The following is a 19,740-nucleotide window of genomic DNA, read 5'->3' as shown; positions in this document are numbered from 1 at the left end:
TTCTAATCAGTCCATCCCATCTGTAATGGCTTTAGAAAATTGTTAATGACATAAAGTGACAGTCGAAGGGCTTTTTGGTCTGTCAGTGTAGGGTTACTATGAGCTCTCTAACAAACTACTACATGCAGGCCTCAAAGCTGCTGGAAAATGATCTGGATTACGAAGGAATAAATTTGATATGTTAGCAATCACAAGCGGGAACTGAAAAGAAAGGCTTCCTTAATACAGTTCTTTCAGGCTATAATGGGAAATACGAAGATAAATCTGGCTCAGAGACAAACCCACATAAGACTGCCTTGAGCACTCAGAATATAGATCTCGGTTATGCGATGTGTAAAACACACAATGGCCTGAATAAGGAGCTAAGTATATAAGTGCAAACAAACCCGTTTTTATAGTTAGCGTGGCATTTTGAATGCAGCTTTAAACCTAAAGGACACTCTTCTACTTGCAGATGAAGATGGGGAATGTAACAGTAAGTACTGTGTTTTTATATATAGAAGTCTAATAAGAAAATGTCCAGAAAATTATGAACATAAAGCAAATTAAATCTGAAATTTTCTGTCCCAATAAAAATTGGAAAACCTTGCTTTCCCTTATCTAAAGTGTTGTTTTTCTTCCAGTTTTATTGTCTTGCTTTGGATTCATGGACATTTTGAGCAGTCGTATGAGAATGACTACAATTTGAAGTATCTGTTAAATACAGCAACATGACATCACAAGGTATAATCTTATTCCTTGCATTATATAAAACTTTTGCAGAGAATTGGTAAATAAATGCATATCTTGGATTTTGAATCAGTTAAAAATAGGCATATAATAGATATGAGAATGGAAATTTGGAGAATTTTTAAAAGGCTAACCTTATTCTAATGCAATAAAACATTTCTTTCATGCATTTTTTCCCCAATTTCTAGAACCATCACCTCATTAGGGTGTCACAAAAAGTGACAATGTAAACAGTTTCCCACACATCTCCTATAGTTTGTGCTAAGGGCTATCAAATGTATTCTGTCAATTTCACAGCTCTTGTAAGATTAGGTCAAAAGATTTTTACCTACAGAGAATAGCTAGATGATATTTTCCCCAAATCTTAACATGTTCAAGAAGATGCCAAAAAAGGAAATATTATCTCAATATAGAATAATAAAAGAAAATTTGGAGACCTTTAAAAGCAGGATAATTTCTTATTAATCTGAGATAGTATAACGAGGACTTTACCTGAAGAACTCCAGTTTTACAAGATGGTTTCTGAAGGTAACTTCTAGCACTCTGAGTCTACAATTAGCAACAATTTCTCTTAAATGAGTATCAACTGTTAAGAATAGACAACCAGCCTATAGGGCCTAAACAGACTAAGGTTGTACATTGAAAATAGAGACAGAACGAAGAGAGAGCAAGGATTTTTCAATGAATAATTTCAATTGAACTAAGTCATTGAATTTCAACTGATTTCCTTTGCATTGTTAAATGTTACACATTCTCCCTTAGGATTACAACCAGGACTGGGAAATCACTGGCATACTGAGAGAAGTTTGTCCCATTTGGCTATGGAGTGGGTCATAGGCTTTGGAGACCTATACTAATTCTTCCTGACTACTAGGGAGTCTTCCCATAAATATCTATTTCAGTGCTCTAATATCATTAAATGACATCATGATGACCTGGTTTAAGGAAAATGTTACATGAAGGCCCTAAATGGTACCCTGGTGGCCTGAAGGAGTTAATGCAGTTTCCTTAAGTGCCTACTTCAGTGTTAGTTTGCAATATACAGAGAGGGGTTTGTGTACCAATAACTCACTGATAGCCTCATCTAATATAAGTATATTAAGTTGAGAGAAGTCATTTGAAGGACTCTGTAATAAAGCAGGTGGCAGTTCTGATTAATACAGCTCTGCTAAGGAAGGAAAAATGCAGCCTATGGAAATTCAATAATCCTGTGGAGAGACCTTGAAACGATGTTCCTCTTAAAGGATATCTCAAGAGATCATGATGCATGAACAGATATTACATTCTTCTGAAATATGGCTCAGCTTTTTCAAAAATTGAGGTATAATTGGCATATATTGGTTTCAGTTATACAACATAATGATTCGATATTTGTATATTTTGTGAAATGATCACCACAATAAGTCTAGTTAACATCCATCACCATATATAGTTACAAAATATTTTTCTTATAAGAACTCAAGATATACTTTCTTAACAACTTTTACATGTGCAATACAATGTTATTCACTACAGTTACCATGCTGTACATTATGTGTAATACACTCTGAGAGTAAATATATTTATTTTTTGTAATGGACTCTAAATCTAGAAGAATGTTTTTCTAATTTTTCAATGAATTCAATATCATAGAACAGAAGATAGCAGTTAGAAACTAATCTCTCTTTATCTTACATGAATGTTCTTATTACAAAAATTGTCAACAAACATGTAACCATTTCATATAGAATTCATTATTAAATCAAATTCTACAATCAAGTTGGCATAGGAAAAGGTGAGAAAATATGAGAGAGAAATTGCAAAGAAACAGAAGAGAGATCATTTTTAGAGTAAAGATATTGAACACATTTTGGTATGCAAAAATAATTTGGTTAAATGGATGAATCAATCAATTAATAGAAGTAGGGAAACATGGAACAAAAAATAACTAATTACCAGTCTTTTATTCACCTTACTATATATCATGCATACTGTGTTTCCCCGAAAATAAGACCTAGCCGCATCATGAGCTCTAATGCGTCTTTTGGAGCAAAAATTAATATAAGATCTGGTCTTATTGTAATATAATATAAGACCGGGTCTAATATAATATATAATATAATATAATATAATATAATATAATATAATTAATATAATATAATATAATATAATATAATATAATATAATAATATAATGTAATATAATTAATATAATATAATACCTAGTCTTATATTAATTTTTGCTCCAAAAGATGCATTAGAGCTGATGGTCTGGCTAGGTCTTATTTTCGGGGAAACACGGTATAAGCACACATATGTAAATATATGTATATACATGTGTCTATTTGTAAATGTATGTATATATATAAATGTATATGTAGAGTCCAGAAACAGCCCAAGTACATTTCAATATATAATACAATTTATTATATAATAAAAGATATCTTTTAAATATATGGGCAAGAAAAATATTTGGTAAGTCTATACAATGTAGTTATGAAAATAATAGATTCTTGGGTCATGCCAGTTGGTTCTAATCCCAGCTCTTATGTTTAATAGCTGTATTACCTTGAGAAAATCACTTAACTCTTCTTCAGTTCCTTTCTCTGAAAGTTGGGAAATATAACACAACTTACCTTGTTGGGTTGAGAGATAATAAATGTAAAGAATTTGGCAGAGTGTCAGGCTCATAGTAAACCACAATAAATGCTAATCATTATTATTCAATAAATGGCTAACCATTTAGAAAACAAGAGTTCCCCTCTCATATCTAATGTCAAAAATAGAATCAGATGGATTAAAGAGTTAAATGTAAAAAAGGGAACTATAAAAGTAGAAAATAATATATATCTAAATATTTTTAATAATCTTGTTTGGGGAAGCAGGAGACACAATGCCATAACCTATAAAGACTGCTGAAATTTTAAACGTTTGATAGAAAAATATTTATAAGAATAAAATACACATGGCAGAATATAAAAATATTTACAGTGTATAATACAAAGGGTTATAATTTATATAGAGAGCATTACTACTATCAATTTTTCTAAAAAATATCAAGCAGGTAATGAACACAAACAGATGGTATATATTATAACTTCATTGCTCTTTCTAGCCTCAGAGCCTTCTCAGACTTTATCTCAAATAACTTTTTCTCCACATGAAGGAAACAGCTTAAATGTTACTTCAGCAGAAAGGCCTTTTGCGATCGATCTAAATTACGTTTTCCTAAATTTCCTTCTCACGACATTTTGTTTCTTTCTGTCATAGCTCTTGTTCCTTATCATATATTTATGTGCATTGATTTCTTCACCTCTCCCCCATTAGATAATAAGTTTGTCGGGACAGGTCATACCTAGAGTTTTGACCATTTTATAGTAGTAAGCTCTTAGCAAATAGCAGGCACTTGGAGTACAGAAAGTGAATATCATAAATGGTCCTGTACATCACATAAACGCATGTAGCCTTTATAGCTAAGCTAGTCATAGAATTTTAAGCAGGATAAATCCTTCTTGGGCCTCAGTGAAGCATGGGTGGAGAATTTACTAGAAAGGGAGCATACTGGGAGGCCAGAGGGTCAATTAGAAAAGAAATCAAAACAATACAAGAAATTATGAAGCTCCGAGCTAAGTAATTTTAATGGAAATAGAGAGAAGAGGAATGGTTCCAAAGATATTTAAAATTAGACTATTTTAACTGAAGCAAAGTATATACAGAGGGTGCCAAAAAAATGTATACACATGTTAAGAAAGGGAAATACTGTATTAAAATTGTAATGATATATATTGATAACAAAAGATGAATACAAGTCATGTGTATACATTTTATTGCTCCCCCCCCCGTATATATAGGAAAATAATGAGAATGAAATTTGGTTTTGGATTTTAGTGCAGCTTGTAAACCTCCATGCTATATCAAGATATTTATTAATTCTCTGTGGAGTATGAAATGAATGAAGGATTTTCAAAATAGGTTTTGTTTGGTTTTTCTTTCTGTTTGTTTGCTCATATGTTTTAAATCATCTTGATTGACACAACTAAGTTATAGGGACATAGAGGAGTAGACTTCTAGGACCACAGGAAAGTTGAATTTTCAGTTTTACACTCAATATTCTCCGAATCAGCCAGAAGTCTTTTTTCAGGTCCAAAGTCATCTCAATAAAGAACTTTTGGGATCCCAACAGTTATTGTCAAGTGAACTTATTTTATAATTATCACCACCACCACCACCACCAATAATAATGACAGCAGTGACAGCAACAACATCAACAAACATTTATTAAACAATCATTATGTATAAGGTACTGCAGTATGTACTTGAATACATAGAAATCTTGCACAGTCCCTGACATCAAAGAGGTAGAGTATATGCATTAAAATGCAATAGCCATGTAGAGTGACATGTAATAAAATGAGTTACAGGAAAGTAATCAGTACCAGAGTTCAAATAAGAGAGAGTTGACCATAGTCAAAAAGTCTTTAGGAAAAGCTACATGGAGGAGGTGAAACTTGAATAGGCCTTTTAGGAAGAAACAAATTAAGGTACATACAGAGGAAGAGCAACTACTCAGACGGGGTATTTCAAGAGCAAAGGTAGAGGAGGAGTTTCCACATCTATTTTAAGGACAGGTAGACAAGTGGACAAATACTGCTTTGACTAAAGCATCCAGTCATAAAGGGAAGTAAAAGAAGTATTCAGAGAGTTGGATGGAAACAGATTGTAAGGTATCTATGATGTCAAACTAATTATGTTTTATTTGAATAACTTTATGATTACTTACTTTAAGGAAAGTGGAGGATCACTTACAAGTTTTGACCAAAGTAGCTACTTGTGAAAAGTTGTATTTTAAGGTTTTAAAAGGATGAATCTAATGATCTTGTTTTGAATAAATCTTAGCAGTGAAAATTCAGGTGATGGGACCAGTTATGATAATATTTTAGGAAAGGAAAATGAGAACCTGATGTGGGAAAGGGGAGAAATAATATGAGTTTCTCTTACCTTGTATTATGAAAAATTTCAAAATAAAGTAAAGAGAATGGTATAATGAACCCCCAAATATTCACCACCCAGCTTGGAAATTATTAATTTATGACCTATCTTATTTTATCTCTATTCCTATCTACCTACTTTAGCTTCAGGTTTTTTGAAGCCAATTATCAATACATTTAACTTATATGTATTTGAGTATGATTTTCTAAAAGGTAGGGACTCATTAAAAAACATAACCATAACACCATTATCACACCTAAAAAATAACAATTTCATATCAATCCCAAGTATGCAGTCAGTGGTCAAGTTTCTCTAATTTTTATATGAAATTTTTTTGTAATTCATTCATTCGAATCAGTATCCAAGTAAGGTCCATTCATTGTAAGTGGTTGATGATATTTCTTAAATATTTCTAATCTTTAGTTTTATTTTCCATCTCTTTTTCAATATTGACCTTTTTTTGCTTTTTATTTATCTTTATTATTAGTTTCAGGTGTACAAAACAATGTAATAGACATTTATACCCCTCACAAAGTGACAACACCCCCCAATCTACTACCCCTCTGACTCTATTCCTTATGCTGTACTCCACATCCTGTGACTATATGTGTATATATTAAATTATAGTTGACATTATTATTCAGCTTCAGCTTCAGGTGTACACTGCAGTGATCAGGCACCTACACCATCCATGAAGTGGTCTCCCTAATACGACAAGTGTCCATCGGATATCCTACAAAATCTTTACAACATTATTGATTATATTCCCCAAACTGACTTTCATATCCCCGTGGCAATTTTGTGGTTACCGATTGTGCAATATTGACATTTATTTTTTTAAGGAAAGAGAGATAATGTTTTCTGATTATGCACTCATGGTAATATTTACAATGTTTCCCTGTCTCCTATATTTCCCAGAAATTGTATTTAAATTTAAAAGCTTGATCATATTTAGATTTTATTTTTTCAGCAAGAATCACTTATAGGTTGTGTGTGTACGATCAGGGGGCACATAATGTTTGCTTGACTCTTTTATTGTGTGTTATAACAACTATTGCAAAATGATGATATTTTAATTCAGTCACTCATTTACATTTCTTAATTTAAATGGTACTATAAGTAGAAACTTCCAATCAATTATTTGATTACCTTAACATATATAGTTCATATAGGAAATGCAGGATAAATGTCTATTGCCTTTATGTCCTAGTTCTCAAAATTATAAGTTGGTCCTAACCTTTTTCATAGTTACCAATGAGTTTCTTATTTTAAAACAATTATTATAAACTAAAATATTGAAATATGTTTGATGTATTCAATCTATTGTAATTATCCTTATTGATAAAATTGTCTTATCTTTGCCCAATTGGAAGCTTCATTAAGTTGACTTCTGCATCTTTGACAGCTTTCTAACTTTTATATATGACAAGCTGTCCCAGCATCATGTTTTAAGTTTCCTCACTGCACTCAGAATCCCCCATCCTCCAAGGAGACTTTATTACTTGGGAAAATGTATATTGGGAAATGATATTTAGAGACCACAAATGGTTGCTAAGGATGCTCATTGCTGTACAGTCATTGTTTTTACATAGTTTCAGAAGACAAGACTAAGAAATGTATATTTTTTAAAGAAAAACTTTATTGTGAGTTCATATTTTTTATTTATTGTGAGTTCCAATTCAAATTCAGGCACATAAGGTTTTTACCTAACCTTACTGATCTTGCATTTGTTTCATGTTTTTCTCATGCCAAGACTTGTTTTCAGTGGTGATTATGTAAATCCTCATTTGCCTTTTCTCCCACTAAAAGACAACAGTCTCACAGTAGCAGTGTAACAGTACTACCCTACAGTATCAATCCTCAAACGACATAATTAGTTATTTTTTCAAGTTTTGTTTTTCAGACATCAGAATATATCCAACTAAGGATACACAGTCAAATTCTTGTGTTTTAAAGTTACTGTAAATACCATGTTTCCCCGAAAATAAGATCTAGCCAGACCATCAGCTCTAATGTGTCTTTTGGAGCAAAAATTAATATAAGACCCAGTCTTATTTTAATATAATATAAGACCAGGTATCATATAATATAACATAATATAATATAATAATACCAGGTCTTATATTAATTTTTTCTCCAAAAGACGCATTAGAGCTGAAGGTCTGGCTAGGTCTTATTTTCAGGGAAACACGGTAGTTCCTCTTTTTTTGTGTTATGTTACCTCTCTCTTCATGCATGGATTCCATAGTGTTTTAAATATCGACTCTTTAAAATATGTGCCAATAACTTCTAGGGAAAGGTTACTCTCTGCTCTTTTTCAGAGTTATCTTTATTTCAGAGTTAATATTACTATTTTGTGTTTTTGTTTTCCAACAGAACTCTGTTTAAGGATTAAAAAAACTGACATTTTTATTGTGTTGACATATTTATGATGTTAAGTCTTCCCACCCAAGAGCATAACATTTCTTTTAATTTCTTCACTTCTACTTTTGTGTCTTTTGGGATTTTTGTGGAGTCTTCTAGCTATGAGAGATATTAAAAAGGTGAAACATGAAACAGTAGGACTGGAATATGAGGGCAGAAATAGAGAAAACCATGGCTTCCAGCCTCTCTTATTAGATAATTATTTATTTTTTGTTTGTTTGACAGAAATCGACTCATTTGAAGAGATTAACACAGAGAATAATGGTTAGTTTTTATTTTAATAACAGACCTTAGTTCTGTCTAGGCTTTAGAGGCAGCTAAATGTATCAATCAAATTTATATAGGAATAAATATTATTGAAAGAAATTAGAAATAATCCCTGAGAGTGTAAATCACATGAGATAATTATTCACTTTACTTAGTCACACGACATGAAAAAAAATGTTTCTTTTAGTGCACTGTGGACAGTCCTGAATTTGTGATCCTGATTTATCTCTCTGTATTTTCGTATATGCAGTACCATTTCTCTGAACTGGTTTTTCTCCCATCTTCCACCTAACAAATTTCCAGTCATCCTTCAAGACCCAGTTTAGACGTTACCGCCTCAGTACCAGTTTGAACATCATCCACATACAGATGAATCAGAGGAGGTATGATGACCCAGAGGATATATTCAAAGTGAGATGAAAGCCAAAAACATAGCTTCAGCAATGCCTATATTTAGGGAATAAGTCCCCTTTCTTTAGGAAGAAGCTCCATGAAGGACAGTGAGGAGGAATTTTTAGAGTTATACAATGAAAACCAATGGGAATTTTGTTCCAGAGGTCAATTAAAATGAAAAATTGTTAATGAGAAGGTTCAAATATTACCAAGTTAAGTAGGAGGAAGAGGAAGCCCAAAAAGACACACTTAAGTCTTACTGATGAAGGGGTTTGGAGTTACTGAATGCTGCTAGATAACTCTTTTTCACCCCCACCCTCAGGAGCCTTCAAAATACTCTGAAGACTTGAAACTTCAGTCACCATTGCAACACACACATACACACACACACACACACACACACACACACACACACACATTTCCATAAAGAGACAACTAGATGGAATAGATTAACAGTTTGAGATGAAGTTTAAGAAAAGAAGATGAAGGGCATAGAGGGTATCGAGGAGGCATGGCACCATAAAAGGAAACTGTGAGAAAAGAGGCTTTTTTCATGTCTCTCCTTGGAAGAAGAAGAAGAAGGAGATTCCATTAAAGGGGAAAAGTAAAAAACTTTTGCCCATCATTCTCTGGATTTGATATGTACTTGATTATTTAATAGTAACAAATTTTCCACAGTTTCAAATATTAAGGGTATAACAAAAGAGTTGCAAAGGAAGAAGATAGAACTATAGCTTGAAAAGCAAGTAGAATTGAGGAAAAGAATTTCGTAGTCTGCAGGAAGGAGACAGGAGAAAGGAACACTTTGCAAAGGCAGTAGAGAAGGGCGAATTAATGGAGTAGAGCACTAGAAGAGGATGTTTATATGTTCATTTATATATTTGTGTGTGTGTGGTGTGTATGCGCATACGCCTGTGTGTGGTGGCATTGGGAAGAAAGAGATTGGGTCAGGGCAATATTTTGATTTCACATTCAATTGTTTGAACAATAATTCTGGTGTATAGGCTATTAATAGTCAGTACCCCTATATACCTCTCCCATGTCCTAATCAAGAATATTGCTTTTTTCCACTATAATATTTTATAAATCCCATTTGTCTTATATTTCCACAAACATAAAAATACCTCACTCTATAGTACTGTGAAAATTCAGAGAGAAAACTTTCTTAGGATTACACATGGCAAAGAAAGAATGTTTCCTCTATCCTATATATAGAAAATTCACAATATTCTCCCTAGATATAGAATTGGTAATCTATGCTTTTGCCTGTTTTTTATTAGTCTCAGTATATCGGCAACATGGAATATATTTTTAAGGTGAAGACCACTTAGGGAGTGTGTAGGGAGCCTTTGAGCAAAGTGAATTGGCTAGATAGTTCTGTACTGATTTCATAATTCACTGTTCTGAAATCAAGCATCAAAGAGGGCAAGGGTAACATATTTCTTTCTAATTTTGGAACAATTAAACAATTATTTAGTCAGTAGAGAATTTGTATTTTATTTTGAAAAATCCTTCAGTAAGAAGTAGGATATGTGTATGATCTATGCAAGCTGACTAGTAGTAATAGAAGGCCTCCTCTGTACATTGTCACCAAAGCATCCAGAAGTTCTATCCTGCCTGGAACATTTCTTGCCATGATTCTTTTTCTTAGTTTGAAACTACACCTAGGAGGAGTCTTTTGTTCTCATTGCTGCCAAAACTTCCGTTTTCCAGCAGTGACCTCAGTTTAACACCTGCTCATAAGACGTGTTTGCACATCGTTGGTACGTTATGGTGACATATATACCTTCCCATCAAGGAGACTGTCACAGAATTCAGGAGATGTTAAAATTTTTCCATCTGTGTGTGTGAAAGTGACGTTTCCTGTTAATTTTGTTCTCTTGCTGAACTCTCCAAGCAAAAGCCTTCTGTGGGAGGCAGAATGATGTCATTATAGTCATAGCATAAAATTTTCAACCTTTAGAATGAGACATATTGTGGCATATATTTCACTACTTTTTAAAGCAGTGAAATAAAAACTTGGAGCATGATATCAATTTTATATTTTCACGTGTTGGGGGTTTCCAGAGTCTTAAGAATGAATCCAGGGCTAAAATTCCTCTGGCAGATGGGTTTTCTCTGCAGTTTTAGGAGAGGCAAGCCCATTGGTGAATGTTTGTGTTTACGAGACCAACATAGACCTGCCTATTTAGTTTTGGAGATATTAAGGCCAAATAATCTAGCACTAGCGATTTAAAGTAAAAAGAAATCAAACCTCTGATTCCATCTCTGACATATAAAAAGCTTGGAAGTTGTCATTCTCATTTTCACAACCAGAAAAATGCTGAACAAACTGAAAATGAGTGACTTTTCACAGACTTATCAGAGAAGTGAGGTGGCAGAGCAAACTGCCACCCTGAAGTTGAGAAAGATAGGTAGACATGGAGTCACAGTCTCTAGCTCCTTTTTTCAAGAAGAAGCCACTGGAGCCATGCATGCTGGAAACAGTTAAATGGTAATTTTGGTGATTTGTTAGAGGTTGAGTATGAAGTAGCACACACGTGAGGGACTTCTGGAGCCTGCAATATTAAGGGGGATCCTATACTTTCTTGGATTTTACCTCCGGGAAATATACCAAGTTCTCAAATTGAAGATCCAAGAAAGATCCCCTCCTGGCTCTTTAGGGAAGGGGGGAAATCAGCCATTGTGAAATATTCCAAGAGTGTTTGCACAATGAAGGGCCACTCTTCAGGGGAAAGACTTTCTCAGAGCCTTAGCTACCTCAGGGGCAGGGTATTCTCCTCCTTCCAGCCCCCTGTAGCTTTCCTGTTACACCTAAGTGGAAGAATGTCTAATAAGTATAACTTGTGATGGTTATAGGTCAGGTGCCCATGTCCACTAAAAGATAGGGATTTAATCATAATATTGTAGAATATTTTTTTCTCCCCATCCCCTATTATCACATCAACAAGGATACAGTATAATACCATTACAGCTCAAAGAGCTGCTAGACAGACTTTATCTAAACAAGAGTTCTTAGGAAAGTCAAACACCAAAAAGCAAAGGACGTTAAAGGAATTTGAAGCCTCTGGCACTTACAGCTCCAGCCAGTGTTAAACACAGCCCTACTCCTAGCTGCATTAACAACATTAACATAAGACCTTACACTAAAGACCTAGTTACCTCAGTTTCTATTACCTGATACATTATATGTGGCTTTCAACATAAAATTACAAGGCATGCTAAAAGACAAGAGAAAAACACAGTCTGAAGACAAAATAAGCATCAGACTAGACTCACACACAGGTGTTGGAATTATGAGACAAGGAATTTAAAATAACTATGATAAATGTGTTCAGGGTGCTAATGGAAAAAGTAGACAGCATGGAAGAACAGATGGCTAAAGTAATCAGAGTGATGCAAACTCTAGGATAAAGAATATGCTAGAAATCCGTAGAGAAATGATGGATTCCAGGTAAGGGGTGGGAGATACACATTAGCCTGGCTCAACTTATAGCACCAGAAAATAGAGAAATGCTACACACGCACGCGCACGCGCACACACACACACATTCACACTGATGGGAATATTTTAAAGGGGATACAGGATCCAACTGAAAGAGTGCTTGGTATATAGGAATAGAAGCATAAGCAGAGAAATAAATAAGGTAATATTGGACTTTAAGCAAAGTATAAAATAAATACCCATAAGTCCATATTGATATAAACAATGACTAAATAAATAAATGAGGGAGAAGGGACAAAAACTCTTCTAGAAGAATTCTATATAATTTGTGTAGTTAACTTTTTCCTCAAAGAAATGAAACATTTCTCCCGTCCTTAAGTGAGGGCTATATATAGTGCCTCCCTTCCCAAAAGCACAGGTATGGAAAAGGTGAAAACAATTACTTTACAGTGGAGAAACCTGAGAAACATTACCTCAGTCAGATGATCAAGGTCAACATCAACAGTGATGCCATGTGGATAGTATGTACCATTGATTTGATGTGAGGATAATGACACTTCACTTCTATGGTCTTCCTCCCCAAAACTCTCAACCCTACTCTCTTAATGGGTACATCAGACCAATCCCAATAGAGGAGTGTTTTACAAAATATTGAATTAGTACTTCTCGAAAGTGTCAAGATCATCAAAAACAAGGGAACTCTGATACCTGACACAATAAAGAGTAGCCTAAGGGGACCTGACAAATAAATGTGATGTGGTATCTTGGATGGAATTCTGAAACAATAACCAAAAAAAGACATTGGATAAAAACTAAGGAAATCTGAATTAAGTATGAGCTTCAGTTAAAAATAGTGTGTCAATATTGGTTCATTAATTGTAGCAAATGTACTATACTAACATAAGATATTAATATTAGGGGCAACTGGGTACAGAGTTTATTGGAAATCACTACTATCTTTACAATTTTTTTACAATCTGAAAATGTTCTAAATATAAAGTTGCTTAACAAAATATGCTACTTAATTCATGTGAAATAGAAGAAAGAACCCCCAAATAATTAATGTTATTAAAAATATAACATCAAGGAAAAACGGATATAAGAATAGTTAAAATCATTCACCCTGATGAGTAAACAGTTTTAAAACTAGTAGTCAATATAGAGGTGACAAAAAGCTTCCACATTTTTACTCTACATATGAAGATAAATGGGAGAATAGACCATTCTGTCTAAATTTCTGTCTTTAATTTTATTGCGCAATTTATATTTTTACTTTCAGGATCCTAAAATATTCTTTGTTTGAGTAGACTGAACAAGCATCAGAAGTAGAGTCAAATATGGTAGGAACTTTGGAATTATCAGAACAGAAATTTTTAAAAACTATGATTAATATGCTAAGGGTTTTAATGGAAAAAGTAGAATACATGCAATATTAGATAGATAATGTAAGCAGAGAAATGGAATATCTAAGAATAAAGAAACAATGCTAGAGGTCAAAAGCAACGTAACTGAAATACAGAATGCCTTGGTGGGCTTATCAATAGACTGGATTCAGCAGAGGAAAGAATCTCTGTGCTTCAAGATATGACAATGGAAATTTTCAAAACTGAAAAGAAAAGAGAAAAAGGCAAAAAAATATGGGCAGAAAATCCAAAACTGTGAGACAATGATAAAATGTGTAGCATATATATAATGGCAATACCATTGGAAGCAATAATGGAAGATTTCCCTGAATTAACATCCCACACTAAACTATAGATCCAGGAAGCCCAGAGGACACTAAGCAGGATAAATATCAAAAATCCTGCACCTAGACATATCATATTCAAATTCAGAAAATCAAAGAACCCTGAAAGAAGCTAGGGAGAAGGGGGGGTACGTTACCTATAGAGGAACAAAGATAACATCCTGCTTCTCCTCAGAAACCATGCAAGTAAGAAGAGAGTGAAGTGAAATATTTAGTGTTGAGAGTAAAAAGCAACTAAACTAGAATTCTGGATCTTGTGAAATTATACTTCAGAAGTGAAGGAGAAATAAAGACTTTCTTAAACAAAAATTAAGAGAATAAATAGAATAAAACTGTCTTTGTTTACAGATGACATGATCATCTCTGTAGAAAATCCAAAAGAATCAACAAAAAGCTCCTGAAACTAGTAACCAATTATAACAAGTTTACAGAATTCAAGGTTAATATACAAAAGTCAATAGATTTCCTATATAACAGCTATAAACAAGAGGAATTTAAATTTAAAAACACAATGTTATTTACATTAGCACCCCCAAAAATTAAATACTTAGGTATAAAGCAAACAAAATATGGAAAGCCACAAAATTTTGATGAACAGAACCAAAGAACTAAATAAATGAGATAGTCTATGTTCATGTATAATAAGACTCAATATTGTCAAAATGCCAGTTCTTCCCAACTTGATATATAGATTCAATGTGACCCCAGTCAAAATTCCAGGAAGTATTTTTGTGGATATCAACAAACTGATTCTACAGTATATATGGAGAGGCAAAAGACCCAGAATAAGCAACCCAATATTGAAGAAGCACAAAGTCAGAAGATTGACACTATGTGACTCAAGACTTCCTCTACAGCTACAGTTGTGCAGACCGTGTGATATTTGTGAAAGGACAGACAAATAGATCAATAGAACAGAACAGAGACCCAGAAATAGATCCATGTAAGTATAGTTAACTGATCTTTGACAAAAGGAACAAAGGCAATAATACAATGGAGAAAAGATAGTATTTCAACAAATGATATTGGAACAACTGGACATACAAAAGGACGGGACATTCACATACAAAAAAAATGAATGTAGACACAGACCCATACCGTATACAAAAATTAACTCTAAATGGACCACAAACCTAAATGTAAAATACAAAATTGTAAAACTCCTACAATATAACATAAGAGAACACCTAGGTGACCTTGCATATGGCAATGACTTTTTGATATCACATAGAAGGCACAATCCATAAAAAAATAAAATAAAGACAATTGATTAGCTGGACTTGATTAAAATGAAAAACTTCTGTTGTGTTAGACAGTGTCAAGAAAGTGAAAAGACAAGCCAACGACTGGGAGAAAATTTTTACAAGAGATGCAGTTGATAAAGGACTGTTACCCAAAATACACAAAAAACTCTTAAAACTCAGCAATAAGAAAATGAACATCCTAATTAAATAAAACATGTGCAAAAGACCTGAACAAAACTTTGACTAAAAAAGATACACAGAATGCAAGTAAGCATATGAAAAGATGTTCATTGTATGTCATTAGGTAATTGCAAATTAAAACAATGAGATACCACTACACACCTATTATTATAATGGCCAACATCCAAAACATTGGAAATACCAAAGACCAGCGAGTATGTGAAGCAACTGGAATTCTCATTCATTGCTGGTGAGAATAAAAATGGTACAGACTCTTTGTCATACAGTTTGGCAATTTCTTATTAAACTATACATACTCTTACTATATTATTCAGCAGTTGCACTCCTTGGTATTCACCCATATTAATGAAAACTTATGTCCACATAAAACCTACACACATGTTTATAGCAGGTTTGTTCATAATTGCCCAAACTTAGAAAGCAACCAAGATGTCCTTCAGTAGGAGCATGGGTAAATCAACTCTATAGTACATCCAGACAATGGACTATTATTCAGTGCTAAAGAGAAAAGAACTGTCAAGCCCTAAAAGACATAGTAAATCTAAATGCATGTTACTAAGAAAAAGAAGTTAGTCTACGGAGGCTACATGCTGTATGATTCCAACTACATGATGTTCTGAAAAAGGTAAAACTATGGAGATGGTTAAAAAAAAAAAAAAAAAAAAAGTCTGTGGTTGCCAGGAATTGGGCAGGAAGGAGGGATGAATAAGTGGAGAACAGAGGATTTATAGGGCAATAAAACTATTCATTATGATGGTACAGTGCTGAATGCATGTCATTATATATTTGTCAAAACCCATATATTTGTACAACACCCTGAGTGAGCCCTAATGTAACTATGGACTTTGGGTAATAACGGTGTGTCAACATAGGTTCCCTAATGGTAACAAATGTGATACTGTGGTTTGGGTTGTTGATAGTGGGGGAGGTTGAACATGCATGGGGTCAGGGAGTATATGAGTACACCCTGTACTTTCCGCTCAGTTTTGCTGTGAATCTAAAATTGCACTAAGAGACAAAGTTTGTAGTAATAAAAGAAATGAAATGGTGTGGCTGAGTTGTCTAATAAAATACTCTGGTGAAAAGAAGTCAACAAAATTATTTAATTTTTCAAGAATTTTAAACACATTGCCATAAAACATAAAACTATAAAATATAGAGATAAAGAAACATACAATGTATTTTCATACGGATTTACAACTGGGTTTACAATTTATATAATAAAAGACAATAATAAATTGTTAGTTCTTTAAAAAAAAAAGTGAAAAGGTGGGGAGGGGAGGGATTTCAGGTGGTATTGGCAATTGAGACAAAACTGAAACATAAAACAAGTTTTGCCAGGAAATTGAATAGAGTTTAAAGGAAATTTGAACTGATATGTGAGGCAAGGGTTATGATATAAGGTTCAGATTGATTATGTTTTATTCTGTAGTTTGAACTCAATGGAATCAAGCAGTATATGACAAGGTGCTTTTAATTTATTTTTCAGATGTATAACCTTTCAGATGAGAAGTTATATATGAAGCCAGAACCATTCTGAAAACTATGAAGAAATGTTCCTTCCATTCAAAGGAAAACCATGTAGAGAGTAAACACTTATTGACAATTTCTACTGGGAGCTTTAAGCAGATTCTTTTTGTCTTCCTGTTTTTATTTTTCCTTATCATGTAGTCATTCACACAGAGTTCTTCAGTTATTTTCTTTTTGAGTAGTGTTAGTGGGCTGATGCCATAAAAGTGCAAAGTGCTAAGGTGATGGGATTATCAGAGAAGATACTGACCTTATTTGTATTTATTCTTATTTGGAGATCAGTACACAAAGCATTTTACACTATTTCTTCAGATCTCACTCACCATCTCTAGCTATACAGAAAATGTTTAAGTTCATTCATGTAGTCATTCATTCAATGATTATTTATTGAGCACTTATTATGTACCACATGCTATTCTCGATATAATACTAAGCAAAAGAATCACTTTGCCCTCATGGGGATTACTGTTGACTGGAAGAGATGAACATTAATCAAACCATCACATGAGATGATAAGAGCTAGAAAGAGGCAACATGTAAGAGGGCATAATAAGAATTCAGCTTTGGGAAGTCAGAGAAAAACTGTCCCTATAGAAGTGAAAATTAAGCTGAAGTCAAAGAATAAATAGAAATTATCTGGTGGAAGAGGACAGAAAAGAGTATGCTAGGCAGAAAATATTTAGTTAAATATGTTGACATAGACAAGGCTTAATATGAGTTTTCTGTCAACATATAAAAGTAAAGAATAGAATAATTGCTTACCCAAATGCTACAACTAACTTTGTATTAAATATGCATTTCAAACTCCAAAATTATTAAGTTCACTCTATTAGGGAAATGAGATCATGAGTGGGTCTTTTTTCCTTATCTTCCATATTTTTCTAAATAGTTAAAATACTTTCATACAATAGGAATATTTTACAAAAATAAAAGAGAGAATGGTGTTACCTATACTGTGTTTTACCAAACAGCTTGTATCTTTACATTTTTATTTTTTTAAAAAAGTGTTTATCACGCAACACCTTATTTTCAATCAATATAAACTGATTTTTCTCAAAAATTCTGCATCCTTTTTAAAGTCCCTATTTATACCTTGTGCCATTCTTGGCACAGAGGACAGCCTTATAAGGGAAGGGGATGATGTACTCTGCGAGGGACCTCTCGACCAGTCAGAATGCTCATTATCAGTCCAATTATCCACTGATAATTGGCCTGCCTGTGGGAATAATAGGCTGGGATGATTTAGCTCAGTGCTGACATATTCACAGCATCCTACACACTGCATTCAAAAGTTCTTAACTTTTCCTTAAATAATGGAAGAATCTAATTCTAGCTGTTAGAATATTTTATTTGCTCAATATTTAACTTCCTGTGAACACAGAAGAACCACTCTGCTGAGACCCAGGGAATGCTCCTTGTTTGTACTAAACTTCACAATGTTGGCAATAAATCTCCCATAATGTCCAGCTTTCTTATTTTGTCTGTATACAATATTCTTCAAAAAGACAAGTCTCCCTTCTTGGAGTCTGTGAAATTTAGTCATAGGATAACACTCAAAGAATGGAGTCACTTGGCTTGTAAATGCTTACCAGCATTTCAGCACTTCTAGATGGCTGGCTGATGTCCAAATGAGTCGATGGAATGGCCAAGGAGAGGAATTGTGATGGAATTTTACAGAGGATAGGGTATTTGCTTTTGTGTGTTTCTTGAGATAATTGGGTTGAATTAAGTTACACTCACGGGACAGTATTTTAAAGTTTCCAATTTGAGATTCAAATGTCCTCACTTTTTTTATGTCTTGTGCTCCTGAAAATGTGTTAGCAGGATGGGGATGTTTTCATCCTTTACGTCGCTTTTTTGAGTTGCATAAATTTATTTGTTTAATAAATAGTTCTCACACTGGCCAGAAACCAAGTGGACAAATTGTACTCACTAACCCTTTAATACTTGGCTCCTTTGTCTAATGACCCAGCCCATTATTAGATAATGAAAGAGTGTATGAGAAAGTGGAGATTATTTATGATGGAAACAAAATGAAACTAATGGGACAAGATTTGAAAGCTGTGATGCATGAAAGGTGCTATGCAGGCAGCTCTGGCACCATGACAAACAGAGATAAAGGCTCAGTGGGAAGCAACAGTGTGAACATGACTATGAAGAAGAAAGAATGGATTTCCTGAATGAATCCTTGCCATCTGGTGTTTGTTTAATACACAATAAAGGTCAAATGGCTACTGATCCTTTTTTCTATAGTCCAGTGACTATAAAAATGAGAGGAATCAATGAGTTTATCGATATGTCTGGAAATGACTCACCATATGATCTGATTGAGTCAATAAAACTGAAGTAACTTGTCATTACTCTTCAAATGTGGTTTGGATCTATGGCAACAATTCTGTGTGTGTGTATAGACACACACACAATTTGCTGGATCAAATGTGATTCATATTTTTTTCAAGAGTAATGTTTGGAAGCATTTCATTTTATAGATTTGAAGACTTAAAAGGAAGGGTCAGAAGGAAAGCCTCTCATAAAATTGAATGTTTCCCCTATTATCAAATAGATCTGTTAAACATTTGTTTCTGTTGATTGGTGGTGGATTAAAGAAACTTTTTTTTTATTTGCCTTTTCTATGTATGCAATTGATTACACACCAATTGCATGTAATTATTCTGAGGGACATACTAACTTTTGGTGAAATGTGTTTCTTAAGCATTATATGTAAACAGGGTACGCTTTGGGAATGTCACATGTAAGTTGAACATATTATTTTATGTAACATTCTCTTTCCTT

General features: G+C 33.6%; 1 long non-coding RNA gene across 1 annotated transcript; it reads left to right on the top strand.

Annotated features, from left to right (window-relative positions):
- The first annotated feature begins 207 nt into the window (after nt 1-207).
- On the top strand, nt 208-18,411 carry LOC141570619 (uncharacterized). Its single transcript, XR_012494827.1, has 3 exons — nt 208-475; nt 624-723; nt 16,907-18,411. It is a non-coding gene; the product is annotated as an uncharacterized LOC141570619 (long non-coding RNA).
- Nucleotides 18,412-19,740: the final 1,329 nt, after the last annotated feature.

The sequence above is a fragment of the Rhinolophus sinicus genome, linkage group LG03, assembly GCF_036562045.2.
Source record: "Rhinolophus sinicus isolate RSC01 linkage group LG03, ASM3656204v1, whole genome shotgun sequence".
NCBI classification, from domain to species: domain Eukaryota; kingdom Metazoa; phylum Chordata; class Mammalia; order Chiroptera; family Rhinolophidae; genus Rhinolophus; species Rhinolophus sinicus.
This window is presented reverse-complemented; position numbering and strand designations above follow the sequence as displayed.